We start from the raw sequence: 13,451 nt of genomic DNA on the forward strand, positions 1-13,451 counted from the left end.
GATCTCTCATTTCTTATTCAACAAATGTCTCTTTGACCTGCAAATTAGAATTCTCAAACAAGACATTATCACAATTAAAACAGAAGTTGCAGCCCCTTTTTTTTTAAATTGAAATGATGATGATGAGAAATGTAAAAAAAAAGACATGCACAATACATGAATAGGTTAGCACTTGCAGCAAGTTGAGAGTGTTCTTGAAAAAAGAAAGTTCAGAACCCTATTCCAAGAAAGTTCAGACCCCAGAAGATAAAATTCAAAGTGATGGTTCTTCTTCTGTCCAGAATTGTGTCATCCAAACCTATGAGACACAAACTTCAACAAACACATTGGTATGCGAAATTGTTACTCAGGTTGTGAATTATTGTTCGAAATTGATTCCCTGGCGATGGCACCAAAAATGGATGCACAGAACTATGGTCTAAACATATCTTCACAACTTCGCATAACTAACCAGCAAGTGCACTGGGTCGTCCAAGTAATAAACCTTACGTGAGTAAGGGTCGATCCCACGGAGATTGTTGGTATGAAGCAAGCTATGGTCACCTTGTAAATCTCAGTCAGGCGGATATAAAATAGTTATGGAGTTTTCGAAATTAATACTAAAATAAGGATAGAAATACTTATGTAAATCATTGGTGAGAATTTCAGATAAGCGTATGGAGATGCATTCATTCCTCTGAACCTCTGCTTTCCTGCTGCCTTCATCCAATCCGTCTTACTCCTTTCTATGGCTGGCTTTATGTAAGGATGTCACCGGTGCCAATGGCTACTTTCAATCCTCTCGAAAAAATGGTCCAAATGCTCTGTCACAGCACGGCTAATCGTCTGGAGGCATCACCCTTGTCGTTGGTTGCATCCTATTCCTCTCTGTGAAAATGGTCCGATGTGCTGTCACTGCATGGCTAATCATCTTGGAGGTTCTCGATCATACTGGAATAGAATTTACTATCCTTTTGCGTCTGTCACTACGCCCAGCACTCGCGAGTTTGGAGTTCGTCACAGTCATTCAATCCCAGAGTCCTACTCAGAATACCACGGACAAGGTTTAGACTTTCCGGACTCTCATGAATGCCGCCATCAATCTAGCTTATACCACGAAGATTCTGATTAAGAGATCTAAGAGATACTCATTCAATCTAATGTAGAACGGAAGTGGTTGTCAGACACGCGTTCATAGGGAATGATGATGATTGTCACGTTCATCACATTCAGGTTGAAGTGCGAATGACTATCTTAGAAGCGAAATAAGATGAATTGAATAGAAAATAGTAGTACTTTGCATTAATCTTTGAGGAACAGCAGAGCTCCACACCTTAATCTATGGAGTGTAGAAACTCTACCGTTGAAAATACATAAGTGAAGAAGGTTCAGGCATGGCCGAGAGGCCAGCCCTCAAACGTGATCTAAGATAGCATACAACTGATCAAAGATATCTAATACAATAGTAAAAAGTTCTATTTATAATAAACTAGCTACTAGGGTTTATAGAAGTAAGTAATTGATGCATAAATCCACTTTCGGGGCCCACTTGGTGTGTGCTTGGGCTGAGCTTGAAGTCTACACGTGCAGAGGCTCTTTCTGGAGTTGAACGCCAGCTTTTGTGCCAGTTTGGGCATTGAACTCCACTTTGCAACTTGTTTCTGGCGCTGGATGCTAGAATTGGGCAGAGAACTGGCGTTAAACACCAGTTTGCGTCGTCTAAACTTGAGCAAAGTATGGACTATTATATATTTCTGGAAAGCCCTAGATGTCTACTTTCCAATGCAATTGGAAGCGCGCCATTTTGAGTTCTGTAGCTCCAGAAAATTTATTTTGAGTGCAGGGAGGTCAGAATCCAACAGCATCAGCAGTCCTTCTTCCGCCTCTGAATCTGATTTTTGCTCAAGTCCCTCAATTTCAGCCAGAAAATACTTGAAATCACAGAAAAACACACAAACTCATAGTAAAGTCCAGAAATGTGAATTTAACATAAAAACTAATGAAAACATCCCTAAAAGTAACTAGATTCCACTAAAAACATACTAAAAACAATGCCAAAAAGCGTATAAATTATCCGCTCATCACAACACCAAACTTAAATTGTTGCTTGTCCCCAAGCAACTGAAAATCAAATAGGATAAAAAGAAGAGAATATACTATAAATTCCAAACTATCAATGAAACATAGCTCCAATCAGATGAGCGGGACTTGTAGCTTTTTGCCTCTTGAATAGTTTTGGCATCTCACTTTATCCATTGAAGTTCAGAATGATTGGCTTCTCTAGGAACTCAGAGTTCAGATAGTGTTATTGATTCTCCTAGTTCAGTATGATGATTCTTGAACACAGCTATTTTATGAGTCTTGGCCGTGGCCCTAAGCACTTTGTTTTCCAGTATTACCACCAGATACATAAATGCCACAGACACATAATTGGGTGAACCTTTTCAGATTGTGACTCAGCTTTGCTAAAGTCCCTAATTAGAGTTGTCCAGGGTTCTTAAGCACACTCTTTTTTTTGCTTTGGACCTTGACTTTAACCGCTCAGTCTCAAGTTTTCACTTGACACCTACACGCCACAAGCACATGGTTAGGGACAGCTTGGTTTAGCCGCTTAGACCAGGATTTTATTCCTTTAGGCCCTCCTATCCACTGATGCTCAAAGCCTTGGGATCCTTTTTATTTGCCCTTGCCTTTTGGTTTTAAGGGTTATTGGCTTTTTGCTCTTGCCTCTTGGTTTTAAGAGCTTTTGGCTTTTTCTGCTTACTTTTGCTTTTTCTATTTTTTTTTCGCCCTTTTTTTTTTCTGCAAGCTTTGTTCTTTGCTGCTTTTTCTTGCTTCAAGAATCTTTTTTATGATTTTTCAGATTATCAAATAACATGTCTCCTTGTCATCATTCTTTCAAGAGCCAACATATTTAACATTCTTAAACAACAACTTCAAAAGACATATGCACTATTTAAGCATACATTCAGAAAACAAGAAGCATTGTCACCACATCAATATAATTAAACTAAGTTCAAGGATAAATTCGAAACTCATGTACTTCTTGTTCTTTTGAATTAAAACATTTTTCATTTAAGAGAGGTGATGGATTCATAGGACATTCATAACTTTAAGACATAGTTACTAACTACTAATGATCATGTAATGAAGACACAAACATGGATAAGCACTTAACATAGAAAACGAAAAACAGAGAAAGTAAGAACAAGGAATGAGTCCACCTTAGTGATGGGTCGTTTCTTTCTTGAGGAACCAATGATGTCCTTGAGCTCTTCTATGTCTCTTCCTTGTCTTTGTTGCTCCTCCCTCATTGCTTTTTGATCTTCTCTAATTTCATGAAGGATGATGGAGTGTTCTTGATGTTCCACCCTTAATTGTCCCATGTTGGAACTTAATTCTCCTAGGGAGGTGTTGATTTGCTCCCAAAAATTCTGTGGAGGCAAGTGCATCCCTTGATGTATCTCAGGGATTTCTTGATGATGAGCTTCTTCATGTGCCTGTTGAGATTCATGAATGTGCTCTCTTGTTTGCTCCATCCTTTTCTTAGTGATGGGCTTGTGAGATGAATCTTTCCATCTCCCATGGCTCAGAGGTGGAAGCATTTGTCTTCCCTTTCCTCTTTCTTGAGGTTTCTCTGGCCTTAGGTGCCATTAATGGTAATGGAAAAACAAAAAGCTTATGCTTTTACCACACCAAACTTAGAATATTGCTCGCCCTCGAGCAAGAGAAGAAAGAATAGATGAAAAAGAAGAAGATATGGAGGAGATAGAGGGATGTGTGTATGGATGTGAGTGGTGAATGGAAAACAGAAGGGATGACCATGAATGGAGAGAGAGAGGGTGAGGTGGGTGGGGATCTTGTGAGATTCACAGATCCTGAGATGATCCTGTGGGCTCCACAGATCCTGAGATGATCTTGTGGGGTCCACAGATCCTGAGATGATCCTGTGGGGTCTACAGATCCTGAGGTGATCCTGTGGAGTCCACAGATCCTGAGATGATCCTGTGGGGTCCACAGATCCTGAGGTGTTCAAGGAATTACAACCTTGCACCAAATTAGGCATGTAAAATGCCCTTGCACACAATTCTGGGCGTTCAGCGTCAGGTTGGTGCCCATTTTGGGCGTTCAACGCCCATTTGTTGCCCATTTCTGGCGTTGAACGCCAGAACCATGCTTGTTCTGGGCGTTCAGCGCCAGCTCTTCTCCAGGGTGCAATTCTGGCGTTCAGCGCCCAGATGCTGCCCATTTTGGGCGTTCAGCGCCCAGATACTGCCCATTTTGGGCGTTCAGCGCCAGAACCATGCTCTGTTCTGGCGTTGAACGCCAGACAGGTGCTTCCTCCAGGGTGTGATTTTTCTTCCGCTGTTTTTGATTCTGTTTCCAAATTTTTCGTTTATTTTGTGACTCCACATGATCATGAACCTAAGAAAACATGAAAAACAAAAATAAAATTAGATAAATAAACATTGGGTTGCCTCCCAACATGCGCTTCTTTAATGTCAATAGCTTGACAGTGGGCTCTCATGGAGCCTCACAGATGTGCAGAGCTTTGTTGAGACCTCCCAACACCAAACTTAGAGTTTGGATATGGGGGTTTGACACCAAACTTAGAGTTTGGTTGTGGCCTCCCAACACCAAACTTAGAGTTTGACTGTGGGGGCTCTGGTTGACTCTGTAGTGAGAGAAGCTTTTCATGCTTCCTCTCCATGGTTGCAGAGAGAGAACCTTGAGTTTTAAACACAAGGTTATCCTCATTTAGTTGAAGGATTAATTCTCCTCTATCCACATCAATCACAGCTCTTGCTGTGGCTAGGAAGGGTCTTCCAAGGATGATGGATTCATCTTCATCCTTCCCAGTATCTAGGATTATGAAATCAGCAGGGATGTAAAGGCTTTCAACCTTTACTAACATGTCCTCTACTTGTCCATAAGCCTCTTTTATTGAGTTGTCTGCCATCTCCAATGAGATTTTAGCAGCTTGCACCTCAAATATTCCAAGTTTCTCCATTACAGAGAGTGGCATGGGGTTTATTCCTGACCCAAGGTCACATAGAGCCTTCTCAAAGGTCATGGTGCCTATGGTACAGGGTATGAGGAACTTTCTAGGATCCTCTTTCTTCTGAGGCAATCTCAGTAAATCCAATGCATTTAATTCATTGGTGAACAGGGGAGGTTCATCTCCCCAAGTCTCATTAGCAAATAATTTGGCATTCAGCTTCATGATTGCACCAAGGAACTTGGCAACTTGCTCTTCAGTAACATCCTCATTCTCTTCAGAAGAGGAATACTCATCAGAGCTCATGAATGGCATAAGAAGGTTCAATGGAATCTCTATGGTCTCTAGATGAGTCTCAGATTCCTTAGGTTCCTCAGAGGGAAGCTTCTTATTGATCACTGGACGTCCCAGGAGGTCTTCCTCCTTGGGATTCATCCTTCTCCTCTCTTGTGGGTTTGGCCATGGTAATTAATTCAATGGCCTTGCACTCTCCTTTTGGATTCTCTTCTGTATTGCTTGGGAGAGTACTAGGAGGGATTTCAGTGATCCTTTTACTCAGCTGGCCCACTTGTGCTTCCAAATTTCTAATGGAAGACCTTGTTTCATTCATGAAACTCACAGTGGCCTTAGATAGATCAGAGACTAAATTTGCTAAGCTAGATGGATTTGGCTCAGAATTCTCTGTCTGTTGCTGAGTGGATGATGAAAAAGGCTTGCTATTGCTAAACCTGTTTCTTCCACCATTATTAAAGCCTTGTTGAGGCTTTTGATCCTTCCATGAGAGATTTGGGTGATTTCTCCATGATGGATTGTAGGTGTTTCCATATGGTTCACCCATGTATTTTAACTCTGCTATTGCAGGGTTCTTAGGATCATAAGCTTCTTCCTCAGAAGATACCTCTTGAGTACTGTTGGATGCAGCTTTCATTCCATTCAGACTCTGAGAAATCATATTGACTTGCTGAGTCAATATTTTATTCTGAGCCAATATGGCATTCATAGTATCAATTTCAAGAACTCCCTTCTTCATAGGCGTCCCATTACTCACAGGATTCCTCTTAGAAGTGTACATAAACTGGTTATTAGCAACCATGTCAATGAGTTCTTGAGCTTCTGCAGGCGTTTTCTTTAGGTGAATGGATCCACCTGCAGAAGCATCCAATGACATCTTAGCTAATTCAGACAGACCATCATAGAATATATCCAGGATGGTCCATTCTGAAAGCATGTCAGAAGGACACTTTTTGGTCAGTCCTTTGTATCTCTCCCAAGCTTTATAGAGGGATTCACCTTCTTTCTGTCTGAAGGTTTGAACATCCACTCTAAGCTTACTCAGCTTTTGAGGAGGAAAGAACTTGGCTAAGAAAGCATTGACCAGCTTATCCCAAGAGTTCAAGCTATCTTTAGGTTGAGAGTCCGACCATATTCTAGCTCTGTCTCTCACATCAAAAGGGAAAAGCATGAGCCTGTAGACTTCAGGATCTACTCCATTAGTCTTAACAGTATCACATATCTGCAAGAATTCAGTTAAGAACTGAAAAGGATCTTCAGATGGAAGTCCATGAAACTTGCAGTTCTGCTGCATTAGAGAAACTAATTGAGGTTTAAGCTCAAAATTGTTTGCTCCAATGGCAGGAATGGAGATGCTTCTTCCATGTAAATTGGAATTAGGTGCAGTAAAGTCACCAAGCATCCTCCTTGCATTATTATTATTTTCGGCTGCCATCTCCTCTTCTTGTTCGAAAATTCCTGACAGGTGCTTACTGGTTTGTTGTAATTCAGAGTCCTTTTAGGTTCTGGATCTGCTTCAACAAGAATATTCTTGTCCTTGCTCCTGCTCATATGAAAAAGAGGGATAGAAAAATAATAATAATATGGATCCTTTTTACCACAGGTATAGAGGTTCCCCTGTGTGAGTAGAAGAAAAGAAGGAGATGAGAGAGAAAGAGAATTTTCGAAAATAATTTTTGAAAAAGAGTTAGTGATTTTCGAAAATTGTTTTTGAAAAAGGTTAGTAATTTTCGAAAATTAAAAATCAAAAATTAAAATAATTAGTTAATTAAAAAGAAATTTTGAAAAAGAGGGGAGATATTTTCGAAAATTAGAGAGAGAGAGAGTTAGTTAGGTAGTTTTGAAAAAGATAAGAAACAAACAAAAAGTTAGTTAATTGAAACAAATTTTGAAAAGATAAGAAGTTAGGAAGTTAGAAAAGATATTTTGAAATCAAATTTTTGAAAAAGATAAGGTAAGAAGATATTTTTGAAAAGATATGATTGAAATTAGTTTTAAAAAAGATTTGATTTTTAAAATCATAATTAATGACTTGACTCACAAGAAATCATAAGATATGATTCTAGAACTTAAAGTTTGAATCTTTCTTAACAAGCAAGTAACAAACTTGAAATTTTTGAATCAAAACATTAATTGATGATGTTATTTTTGAAAATATGATGTAAAATTAAGAAAAAGATTTTTGAAAAATATTTTTGAAATTTTCAAAAATAACTAAAAAAATTGAAAAAAGATTTGATTTTTGAAAAAGATTTTGAAAAAGATAAGATTTTTAAATTAAAAATTTGATTTGACTCATAAAAACAACTAGATTTTAAAAATTTTTGAAAAAGTCAAATCTAATTTTCGAAATTTTAAGAGAGAAAAAGGGAAAGATTTTTTTTTTATTTTTGAATTTTTATGATGAGAGAGAAAAACAAGAAAAATGATGCAATGCATGAAAGTTATGGATCAAAACAATGAATGCATGCAAGAATGCTATGAATGTCAAGATGAACACCAAGAACACTATGAAGATCATGATGAACATCAAGAACACATTTTTGAAAAATTTTTAATGCAAAGAAAACATGCAAGACACCAAACTTAGAATTCTTTAATGCTTAGACATAAAGAATTTAGGAATGCATATGAAAAACAAGAAAAGACACAAAACATGCAAATGCAAAGATCAAACAAGAAGACTTACCAAGAACAACTTGAAGATCATGAAGAATACTATGAATGCATGAATTTTTTCGAAAAATGCAAGATGAACATGCAATTGACACCAAACTTATAACATGACTCAAGACTCAAACAAGAAACACAAAAAATATTTTTGATTTTTATGATTTTCTAATTTTTTTGTATTTTTTTTGAAAATTATTTGAAAAACAAAAATAAGGATTCCAAAATTTTTAATATGAATTCCAGGAATCTAGCATTCTTAGTCTAAAGCTCCAATCTGAGGGTTAGGCATGGCTTAATAGCCAGCCAAGCTTTAGCATATAACATCAGAGAATATACTGCTCATTACTTATCAAAGTAACTTGCCTCTATGCTGATGGTTTGGAAGCCTCAGTCCAAAAGAATTTAGACATGGCTTTATGGCTAGTCAGGCTTCAACATGTTTCATGAAACACTAGAATTCGTTCTTAAAAATTTTGAAGAAAAATATATTTTTGAAAATATTTTTTTTTTAAATTTTTCGAAAACAAAGGAGAAATTTTTGAAAGATTCTTGAAAAATTTTTTGAAAACTTTTTGAAAATAAGAAGGAAATTACCCAATCTAAGCAACAAGATGAACCGTCAGTTGTCCAAACTCGAACAATCCCCAGCAACGGCGCCAAAAACTTGGTATGCGAAATTGTTACTCAGGTTGTGAATTATTGTTCGAAATTGATTCCCTGGCGATGGCACCAAAAACAGATGCACAGAACCATGGTCTAAACATATCTTCACAACTTCGCATAACTAACCAGCAAGTGCACTGGGTCGTCCAAGTAATAAACCTTACGTGAGTAAGGGTCGATCCCACGGAGATTGTTGGTATGAAGCAAGCTATGGTCACCTTGTAAATCTCAGTCAGGCGGATATAAAATAGTTATGGAGTTTTCGAAATTAATACTAAAATAAGGATAGAAATACTTATGTAAATCATTGGTGAGAATTTCAGATAAGCGTATGGAGATGCATTCATTCCTCTGAACCTCTGCTTTCCTGCTGCCTTCATCCAATCCGTCTTACTCCTTTCTATGGCTGGCTTTATGTAAGGATGTCACCGGTGCCAATGGCTACTTTCAATCCTCTCGAAAAAATGGTCCAAATGCTCTGTCACAGCACGGCTAATCGTCTGGAGGCATCACCCTTGTCGTTGGTTGCATCCTATTCCTCTTTGTGAAAATGGTCCGATGCGCTGTCACTGCATGGCTAATCATCTTGGAGGTTCTCGATCATACTGGAATAGAATTTACTATCCTTTTGCGTCTGTCACTACGCTCAGCACTCGCGAGTTTGGAGTTCGTCACAGTCATTCAATCCCAGAGTCCTACTCAGAATACCACGGACAAGGTTTAGACTTTCCGGACTCTCATGAATGCCGCCATCAATCTAGCTTATACCACGAAGATTCTGATTAAGAGATCTAAGAGATACTCATTCAATCTAATGTAGAACGGAAGTGGTTGTCAGACACGCGTTCATAGGGAATGATGATGATTGTCACGTTCATCACATTCAGGTTGAAGTGCGAATGACTATCTTAGAAGCGAAATAAGATGAATTGAATAGAAAACAGTAGTACTTTGCATTAATCTTTGAGGAACAGCAGAGCTCCACACCTTAATCTATGGAGTGTAGAAACTCTACCGTTGAAAATACATAAGTGAAGAAGGTTTAGGCATGGCCGAGAGGCCAGCCCTCAAACGTGATCTAAGATAGCATACAACTGATCAAAGATATCTAATACAATAGTAAAAAGTCCTATTTATAATAAACTAGCTACTAGGGTTTACAGAAGTAAGTAATTGATGCATAAATCCACTTTCGGGGCCCACTTGGTGTGTGCTTGGGCTGAGCTTGAAGTCTACACGTGCAGAGGCTCTTTTTGGAGTTGAACGCCAGCTTTTGTGCCAGTTTGGGCGTTGAACTCCACTTTGCAACTTGTTTCTGGCGCTGGACGCCAGAATTGGGCAGAGAACTGGCGTTGAACGCCAGTTTGCGTCGTCTAAACTTGGGCAAAGTATGGACTATTATATATTGCTGGAAAGCCCTGGATGTCTACTTTCCAATTCAATTGAAAGAGCGCCATTTTGAGTTCTGTAGCTCCAGAAAATCCATTTTGAGTGCAGGGAGGTCAGAATCCAACAGCATCAGCAGTCCTTCTTCAGCCTCTGAATCTGATTTTTGCTCAAGTCCCTCAATTTCAGCCAGAAAATACCTGAAATCACAGAAAAACACACAAACTCATAGTAAAGTCCAGAAATGTGAATTTAACATAAAAACTAATGAAAACATCCCTAAAAGTAACTAGATTCCACTAAAACATACTAAAAACAATGTCAAAAAGCGTATAAATTATCCGCTCATCACACATCAGCAATTTTCAAACAATGAATCATGACTTAAAATCCCTTGACTAGTCCTAAGCATGCAAAATCTGTCCTTAGCTAGTGGTTTAGTAAAAATATCAGCTAATTTCTCCTCTGATTTAACAAATTGAATGCTAATATCCCCTTTTTGAACATGTTCTCTTATTGAGTGAAATTTCACTTTAATATGTTTAGTCCTAAAATGTAAAATTGGATTTTTGAAAATATTAATGGCACTCATATTATCACACAACAGGAGAATATTTTCAGCATTTAATTTGTAATCGGCGAGTTGTGTTTTTAAAAGCTGAGAACAACAAGAAGAAGCAGCTATATACTCAGCCTCTGCAGTGGATAAGGCCACTGTTGGTAGCTTCTTACTTGACCAAACATTTAATGACTTTCCAAGGAAGCAACATAGGCCTGAAGTGCTCCTTCTATCAACTCTATCACCTGCAAAATCTGCATCACAATAACCAACTGCAGAAAAATCATCAATCTTAGGATACCAAAGACCAAAATTAGATGTGCCATGAACATATCTAATGATCCTCTTAACTGCAAAAAGATGTGACTCTTTTGGTTTGGATTGGAACCTAGAACACAATCCAACACTTTGCACAATATCGGGTCTAGAGGAAGTTAAGTACATAAGAGACCTAATCATTCCTCTATACCTAGTCTCATCAACATCTTTCTCAGTTTCTCCCTTATCTAGTTTTGAACTAGGATGCATGGGAGTTCCCATAGGTTTGGCATTTTCCATACCAAATTTCTTAACTAATTCCTTGGCATACTTTTCTTGATGAATGAAAATACCTTCTTCAGTTTGTTTAATTTGCAGCCCAAGGAAAAAATTAAGTTCTCCCATCATACTCATGTCAAATTCACTTGTCATGAGTTTTCCAAATTCAGAACAAAGGGATTCATTAGCTGATCCAAAAATAATATCATCAACATATATTTGAACTAGAATGAAGGAATCATTAGAATTCTTGATAAATAGAGTTGTGTTAGTGGTGCCTCTTTAAAAACCATTTTTCAAAAGAAAAGAGCTAAGTCTCTCATACCAAGCTCTAGGAGCTTGTCTTAAACCATAGAGAGCTTTTGATAATTTGAAAACATGATTAGAATGCTCTTTATTTTCAAAACCAGGAGGCTGCTCCACATACACTTTTCTATCTATCACACCATTCAAAAATGCACATTTCACATCCATTTGATATAATTTAAAACCACAAAATGCAGTATAAGCTAAGAGAAGTCTTATGGCTTCCATTCGGGCAACAAGGGCAAAGGATTCATCAAAGTCTATTCCTTCTTCTTGGTCATATCCTTGTGCCACTAGCCTAGCCTTGTTTCTTGCAATGCTACCATCTTCTCCCAACTTGTTCCGAAATATCAACTTGGTGCCGGTCACTTTTTTTTCTACTTGGCCTTGGGACCAAAGTCTACACTTGGTTCTTTTCAAACTCAAGAAGCTCATCCTCTATAGCTTTAACCCAAGAAGGGTCACTAAGGGCTTCCTTGACATTTTGAGGCTCTATTTGTGAAAGAAGGGCAATGTTTGATCCTTCATTTGCCTTTCTAGTGGAAGATCGTGTTTGCACTCAATGAGAAACATCCCCAATGACAAATTCCTCAGGATAATTCTTCAAGAATCTCCATTCACGAGGTCTGGTGGATTTGGAGGCAGATTCAGATACCAAGGGATTCTAGGTGCTGCTGGCTTCAGGATTTCCTTCATATTCATGAGAAAAAATGGAATTGTCTCTTGGATTTTCAACACTTGCAGTTTCTAGTTCAGCTTGACCAAAATTTTCTTTGTCATGATTCTGAGTAGTTTCATCTTCCTTTTGAGCTTGATTTCCTGCATCACAATCTTCCAAAATGCTTTGTACCAAGTTAGTATCACAAAATGTAACATGTATGGACTCCTCAATAATTCTAGCATCTTGATGATAAACCCTATATGCTTTACTAGTTGTGGAATATCCTACAAACACACACTCATACGCCTTTGGATCAAATTTTTCCAAATTATCCTTGTTATTTAAAACAAAACATTTGCATCCAAAGATGTGCAAGTAATCTAAGTTTGGTGGGTAACCTTTCCAAAGTTCATAAGGGGTTTTCTTCAAAAATTTCCTTATGATTGTTCTATTCAAAATGTGGCAAGCCGTGTTAACCGCTTCAACCCAAAGGAATTTTGGAACATTACTCTCACATAGTATAGCTCTTGTCATCTCTTGTATGCTTCTATTTCGTCTTTCCACAACACCATTTTGTTGTGGTGTTCTAGGACAAGAGAAGTTGTGAGATATTCCAAATTCCTCACAAAAGGATTCAAATAAATTATTTTCAAATTCAGTTCCATGATCACTTCTTATAGAAGAGATTTTTAAGTCCTTTTCATTTTGAATTTTCTTGCAAAAAGGTTCAAAGGCCGAAAAGGCTTTATTTTTGTGTGCAAGAAATAAAACCCAACCAAACCTAGTATAGTCATCCACAATTACTAAACCATAATGTTTACCACCTAGGCTTTGAGTTCTTGTTGGACCAAATAAATCAATGTGTAGCAACTCAAGTGGTCTTTTAGTGGAGATGTCCTCCTTTGGTTTAAAAGAACTTTTTGTTTGTTTTCCCATTTGGCAAGCATCACAAGTGATGTCTTTGTCAAACTTTATCAAAGGAAGGCCTCTTACTAATTCTTTGTTTACAAGTTTGTTTATTTGAAACATACTTGCATGGCCCAATCTTTTGTGCCATAACCACTTTTCAGATTCTTTAGAGTGAAGACAAGCTACATTTTGATCCTTTAGTTCATCAAGAGTAAGTCCATACATATTATTAAAATGCTTGGCAACAAAAATCACTTCATTTGTCTTCTCATTAACAACGCAGCATTCAAGTCTTTTGAAAGTCACTAAATATCCTAAATCATACAGCTGACTTATACTCAAAAGATTGTGCTTCAAACCACATACCAAAAGTACATCATCAATGAAAGTAGATTGTTCATTACCTACTTTTCCAACAGCAATAATTTTACCTTTACCATCATCTCCAAAGGTCACAAAACCTCCATCATACTTGTTTAGTTTGATGA

General features: G+C 37.8%; 1 non-coding gene across 1 annotated transcript; it reads left to right on the forward strand.

Moving 5' to 3' along the window:
• The first annotated feature begins 6,200 nt into the window (after positions 1-6,200).
• LOC112767479 (small nucleolar RNA R71) lies at positions 6,201-6,308 on the forward strand. The gene has a single exon (XR_003184923.1). It is a non-coding gene; the product is annotated as a small nucleolar RNA R71 (small nucleolar RNA).
• Positions 6,309-13,451: the final 7,143 nt, after the last annotated feature.

The sequence above is a fragment of the Arachis hypogaea genome, chromosome 17, assembly GCF_003086295.3.
Source record: "Arachis hypogaea cultivar Tifrunner chromosome 17, arahy.Tifrunner.gnm2.J5K5, whole genome shotgun sequence".
Lineage (NCBI taxonomy): Eukaryota > Viridiplantae > Streptophyta > Magnoliopsida > Fabales > Fabaceae > Arachis > Arachis hypogaea.